Genomic DNA, 7,662 nt, shown 5'->3' with positions numbered 1-7,662 from the left:
ATCAATGGATCACTCAGTTTATTTCTAAGCTTCACTAGCCTCCAATGATCTCAGTTTTTTTATGACTACGTGTAGCCAAAATTAACTTCAGCAGATTCCACAGCTTCATCATAGGTCTTAGGTAATTCTTAATTTGCATTGTGTACTACATAATCTTTTTATTTTCATCTCTTTCACTGGTCTCTTCAGTATAGATTTTCGTGCCTATCATTTCCAGGTTCTTCAATTACATGAGGGAATTTGATACTGGCATTTCCAATGAACTGCTTTCTTCGTGTTCAACCTGATTTTGATAGTAAAATTTCCTGACTTCTATATCATCCTTTGTCTGATCTTGAATCTGATCTGAAGTCAAATTTTTTTTCACTGCCCTTAGTTTGTTCGTTGAAGAAAATAAATTCTTCTAATATTTGATATTTATTAAATTTTAAATCATTTCTTTTCAGTAACATTGATCCATAATGCTAATTATCATCAGTTTTATACTATCATTAAATTTTACCTCTCTCACTTCTTGAATTTTTAGTTCAGGTATTATTCGTTTCTCTTCATGCTCTAACCTACCATAATTAGATTTTGAGATTTTAGATCCATTTTTGCATGCTTTTCTCATTTTATATGAATATCAGATCCAAATCTTCTAACATAAGTAATGTTAGGATTGCATCATACATGTAGTTCAAAAAGTGTAAACATTTTGTCAATTTTTTTTAATCCTGTTATTCACATACATGGCTGCTTTAACACTTTCACTCAAAATCTGATGGGTAATTCTACAAACCATAATTCTAGAAGTTTTGATTATAGTACAATTAAAACATTCAGCTTTTCCGTTGCTCTTAGGAGTGCGACAAATTTTAAGTTCATGCTTAATACCCATTTTTCCAAAAATTTATTTTATACTTTTAGCCTAGAATTCACTGCCGTTATTACTGTGAATTGCTTTTAGTTTCTTTCCTGTTTTCTTTTTGAGTGATAAGCTTTATTGCTGTGCAGACACTATACATTTACAAACATCCATGCCTTCTCCAGGATTCGAACCCAGGCCCTTTGGTATGGCAGTCAGCGTCGCTAACAACTATCTCGGTTGGGACGGGCCTAACACCTTTACAGATGTGTTTAGATGTTTTACTTTACGAAGAGGTCGAGTTGAAGTCAGGTGTGGTGTATTTAATTATGGCAAAGGACACTAGGGCTATCTGCATACGGGGGAGGGATGACTTCATGGAGGACTTTCTCATATACACGTTACATATGGGGAAAACCACGAAAACACACATGCAGCCAGCCCGTTCATGGGATTCGAACCTCGGACCGAACTACCAGTATTTAGCGACTTTACCACTCGGCCGCTGGTGGGCCAAATTGAAGTCAGACAACGGTTCAAATTTTGTAGGTTTAAATAAAACTATGAATCGCCAAGATTGAAGTAAGATGCAAAAGAAATGGTGAGAACGTAAAAATTTCAATTGACAATTTAGCTGGAATTATCGACGCCACAATTACAGGACCTGAACAATGGAACTTTGTAATTGAACAAGGAATAATGTCCCCCCCCCCAAAAAAAAAAAAACCACAGCAAATCAAGTATGCACCGAAAGAAATGTTAAAAAATTTAAACCAATGAATATTAACTTTATTTTTTGTAAATTTTGATTTTTTTAAGGTCACAAATGCTTCATTGTTTCAGATTTTTAATTCTATAATTTCTACATGTATGTTACTAGATTTAAACTCGTGATCTAATATTCAGAAAAATCCCATATACAGAATCAGCAAAGTCCCAACTCCGACATAACTGAATGATATAAATATATACATACTTTTTAAATTTTTCATGAAAAACCTATGATTTCAGTTCATAATACTCCAAGGCTCCCCCCCCCCCATGGAAACCAGCAGAGCTGTGCCCAGACATATTTTCACCTGAGGCCAAGTGATAAATATGCACCTTATTTACACAATCAAGTTATACTTCTTTATTCAACAAATAATAAAATACATAAAAAATGCCCTAAGAAGTGCAGACAAAAACCTATAGTTCGAACTATACAACATTGTACTCTTTATTACTTCTTTACTTTTGAAAACTATAGGTTATTTGCAATTACCTATACAACCGATAGTTTTCAAGATAAATGCCAAAGAAAAATATGATATCACATGTGGTACAAGGAAAAAAAACTTAACTAGAAACTCAAGGAGAAGTGATGTCTCATTTTTCACATTCCAATCTTGACAGAAAATGTAACTAAGATGCCAATTCTCTAACTTATTTTACAACAGCTGCAGCTATTCCAAGAAAATCATAAATGAATGAATTACACAGTTCTGGGAGATATTAAATATGCATAAAGCAGGGAAAAAAAACTCTTAATGTGCATTGCATTAATCGATAAATTTCATAATGTTTTTTACAACCGAAATTGCAGCAGGAGTTGAAATTAGAGTTAACGGGTGAAGTACAAAACTCTTAAAATTAAAAAAAAAAAAAAAAGTTTAATGTTAATGGATAAAGAGAGCATAGCATTTCCTGGGTAAATACAGTTTGCATACGTCATTACCTAAATATAAACCAACGTCAACATCTCTTCCAACTATAAGGTTTAACATTAGTATAGTACTTTTGCAAATGTCTTTAATGCTTTACTTAATTTAGCTGGATTATTTACAACACAAATTTTTTAACTACTTTCTGGAAATCCATACAATGAAAAAATGTACATTATCCTTTCGAAAGCCAAGGCCTTCGCTCACCTGTCCGCTTTAAAATCTGAAACCCCTCAAATTTCATTTCAGATTCTTGGATGACTTCAGAGAGAAAAGATAATCAATAGAAGCAAAACTTTCACAAAAAGGTTGAAAAATAGCTTTAGTTATTGACAACTGCATAGCTCACACAGAGTAAGCAATTCAGAAAACAAAAACTGTTTACCTACCATCAAGTGAGACTAGTGTATTGGAACCTATGGACCGTGGGATTATTCACAATTTTAAATTAAACCATACAAACTTCGCATGAAGGATTTTATAGCTGCAACTGAAAACAAATTGTCCTTTTCTGTTATACAGTGCTTAAAGCAATTTTCTACATGGCAAAAAAATAAGAGCATGATTTCCACCAAAACTACTCCCATTTGCTTCAAACATGCAGGTTTCAAAATAAATACTTCAGAAGCCAATGGCAGTGAAGATGATATCCCTTTATCAGACATAGACTATGAACTAAAAAAATGCAATTTAATACTTGATTTGGATGAATATGCACCTGTAGACAGTGAAGTAATCACAAACTGTAGAATAATTTCAATGCTAAATATAATTTCCAAAATAAAAAATTTTAGCTATCCCAAAGCTACTGATGAAAGTGATAATAAATTAGATTAAGCACCGAGAAAGGTCGACTGTATATCAAGTTTAAACAGTTTTGACTGCATATTAAATTTTCACATTATTACTACATTGTTCCCACACAATAAATATTTGTATACCATGGATTTTGAAAAAGGATTTGCCTATCATGGATTCTGCATAAAGAGTATTTTCTTATTGACGAAGAATTTCCTTCTTGCTGATAGGCCATCGTATCCATATGCCTTAATAACTCTGTTGACAGTTTTAAAATTAATTTTTATTAAAAATTCATTCATCTAAATCTAATTATTTCATCAATCTTCTGATATAATTATTTTTCTAAATCAACTTTTTACAACACTAATTTTTTCATCTTGTTCGATTTTTCATAATATAAATCTCAAATTCCTTGGCATTAGGTTGGAACGTGGTCCGTCTTTAGCACATTTACAAGAGTTCTATGAAATTCAATCACTTAAAGATAACTGAATACTTTACATGAAGGATTTTTAAATACTTCGAATACTTGTACTATCTTAAAGTACTGAAAAATTAAATAGAACTTGTCATTAATTTTTAGCATGTTCACTTCAGATATGAAAGCATTAATGTAACTTGTTAAATAAGTATAAATCAACAAATACAAATAATAATTCTCGAATGATATCATTTAGAATAAAAAAATATGAAAAGAAACATGGTCTTCCAAAACTTTTGAGTGTTTGAATTACTATGCAAGTTTCTGATTAAAATGTGAGTAAATTATTTCATTGCAAGGAATATCTTGATATTTTGCAACAAGCAATACTTAAAAGCAGAGAAGATATATATTCTTTGAATGACCCGTTTACTAATCTTATATGTCCAGTTTTTACTACTCATCATAAAGTCGCCAAATCCCGTGTGCACCGGATACTAGAATTAAAACAAATAATACATCAGAAAAAAATTTGAAATCCATATTCAAATATTAAGTACAAGATCTATGCCAAGTAAATTTCACAAACACATGGGTCCGAAAACATGTGCCAGTATATGATATATATATATATACTAAATAAGGAACTTCTGGTTGGTATTTCAGAGATGCTCGCTAATCACAAGTATGATGTGAAGCAACTTATTTTTGAAAATTTAGAATTTATTCATTTTTCTAGGCACAGCGGCTGCCCTAAGCTGGAGAAGTGTAGCCTGGTATTCGTCATGTATAAACTTACCTCAGTTCACAGAATTTGCCATCGTGTTATACATATATTATCTCTTATCTTGCAATGAAATAAACAGAAGCTAAAGGCAAATTTATAAATTGAGCAAACAAGTTTCCATAGCAAAGAAACTACTTGCCCTTTGAAGAAACTCGTTAAGTGTTGCAAATTTTCACATCTACGGAGCACAGAGAAAGCGATGCTACATTAGAAAATATCTGATCCAAGAAAACGCTCTATCACCAACTTGCGCAGTTGTTCTCTTTTGTATGTGACGTAGTTTATAGACAGACGGGAGCGACTAAATTTCAACTCAGCAGGAAAATTTCATTGGTCGAAAATATACGTCACGTGTGACGTCAAATGTGGCGTGTTTTAGCTCTACCCCAAAGGTTTGTTTGCCATTTTCGGTTACCTGTTTCCTGAACTGTGAAGTGGTATTTTTTGGCGGGCTAAAAGTATTTTTTGAGAAAATATTTTAATTCGTGATTTAGGAATTGGTTGCTTGTAAAAAAACACATTATTATAAATTAATGTAAAGTATTTATTTTTGAGACTAACTTTTTGTAATCTATTTTTAATTCATTGAATTTTGAGAATAGATAAATTTAGCTGAAATTTCCTGTGTTCACGACCTCGAAAAATCTTTCACAATAGCAAGCCGTTAGTTTCAAATATTAAATATTTTAATACCATATGCTATTATTTTGTTTTTCTTAATTTTTTAATATTTGTGATGACAAAATTAATTTTTTAGTCTATTGTAGTACATAACTTTTTAGGAAAGTTCACAATGGCATATCAAGGAGATGGCAGTATTTGAATGTATGTACTGCTGCAAGGAGTACAAAAAAAAAGAAAAGATTTTATATGAACACATTCGTTAAGTACATAAAATACCTGTTGTGGCTGAAGGAAATTTTAAATGTCCCAATTTTTCATGTAGAACTTTTGAAGATTTAAGAAATCACATAAAAGATCAACATGGATTTCTCTTAATTCCGTTGAAATTACATTTAATACATATGAACGTAAAATATTAGAAAATAACATTTACATTTTTTGCGATAAACATTTTTAATTTGAATTGTCCAAAAAAAGAGCACAAATTACCTTTTTTGCAAATTCATTTATCAACCTGGAGAATAAAATACATGTATTTTTGTGAATATAATTGATACCTGAATAATTTCCTTAGCATTTGCTTTATTCTGATACATCTGTTTTAAAAACACAATAACACGCCGAATAAATACTAATTCAGAAGTCAAACAACAAAAATCAGCCTTAAATTTTCAAAATTTTCACAGGACTAGTTTCGATGGTTTTACCGAACCACCATCCTCAGCTGCAAAACCGCAAATGAACAAGGTAGGAAATAATGATTAGATAAGATAAGAAAGCCTGGACAAGAATAAACAAGTGGCTCCATCTGTTGGTGAAACCAGAACTAAAACATAATTTCTTTAAAGGCCGAAGGCAAAGATAGATTGGAATTAGGAGCGTTAACTAGAACAGAAAGATTTTTTTGAGTGCGAAATGCCTCTAGAAAATCCAGTTCTCCAATAGAAGATGTTTTTTAAATAATTTTGGCAGCGGAAAAATTGAAAGTGTGATTTTCGGACCAACAATGTTGCGCAACAGAAGACTTCTGTGTTTCTTTTTTTCTAACATATGTATCATGTTCCTTGACGCGAAATTTTAAGGCTCTTCTAGTTTGGCCAATGGGATAAGGTTCGGAGAACAGCCTTAACGCTAAAACGGGGAGAAACAGCTTATTATGGTAGACCACGTTATGGTTGTCATCCGATTTTCTTGGAGGACAGCGTGATACTTTTTCCCTACTAAGGGATTATCCGTAGCAGCAGATCGCTATACGTATTGGAAAATATTATATTTTCTCTCTGCTTATGAAGCAAAGAGTATTAAATTAGAAATAGCACATAATTGAATAAAATAAAAAAATTAATAATACAGTAGACGTTCGTTTTTACGAACCTCTTTTTTACGAAGACTCTCGATTTGACGAACTAGCGAATGGTCCCGAATACACTCCCATAGATGTAATGTAATTTTGCGCTCTTATTTACGAACTACAAATCAGGAAAATCTCTTTTTTGCGAACTCAGTTTTCATACTTCTTCGTGTTTCATTGGGATAAAGTGTGAAGGTCAAATAAAATCTCCAACTATTTTGAGGCAGCAAGTGCGAAACATTCGAAGAAGTACTGTAAGGAAGGAGGGGGCGGAGAAGAGGGGGAATTAGGACAAATTTATGGTGTTGTTTGTTCTGGGAGGCTCTCAGAAGAGCATCGGCCTGATGTTGTTGGGTGGGGGTGAGACCATTCGTGTTAAAGGGGTTTGGGTTGCTTCTAAAAGAGAGTTGTTGCTTTTTGTAATGTCATAGTCATTTGATATGGACAACTCAATCAGTGAAGTCTCGTTAGTCGAGAGGGAGATTGGGCCAGTTTTTGTTAAGTAAGATTCTTAGAGCTATGTCGCAAATGAAGAAACGAGTGTGTGTATTTAATTATGGCAAAGCACACTAGGGCTATCTGCCTAAGGGGAGGGATGCCTTCGTGGAGCACTTTCTAAGGGAAACTGGCTCGTATACACGTTACACATGGGGAAAACCACGAAAACACCCATGCAGCCAGCCCGTTCGCGGGATTCGAACCTCGGACCGAACTACCAGTGTTCAGCGACTTTACCACTCGGCCGCTGGTGGGCCCCAAATGAAGAAACGAATTTGTTTAGCGGTTGAAATAAAGAAGAAGATTTTAAAAGAAGTTGACGAAAAAAAATATTAAGCAAGACACAAATTGCTCAGAAATATGGAATTCCTAAAAATAGTTTATCGACGATTTTAAAGGCAAGAGAGAAGATCTTTGGAGCTAAAAACGGAAACGATGAATGTGGACCCTCCTCTCGAAAATATTTTCGAGAATCAAAACACCCAAATTTGGAAAGGGCTTTGCTTGTTTGGTTTCGAAAGATGAGAAGCCTAAACATTCCAATTGATGGAAATGTACTTAAAGAACAAGCACACTTTTTTGCTTCCAAATTAAACATCAAAGATTTTAAAGCATCGGATGGTTGGTTAC

This window comes from Stegodyphus dumicola, chromosome X2 (assembly GCF_044657685.1).
Source record: "Stegodyphus dumicola isolate Sdum_Otavi_A_Nest chromosome X2, ASM4465768v1".
NCBI classification, from domain to species: Eukaryota; Metazoa; Arthropoda; class Arachnida; order Araneae; family Eresidae; genus Stegodyphus; species Stegodyphus dumicola.
This window is presented reverse-complemented; position numbering follows the sequence as displayed.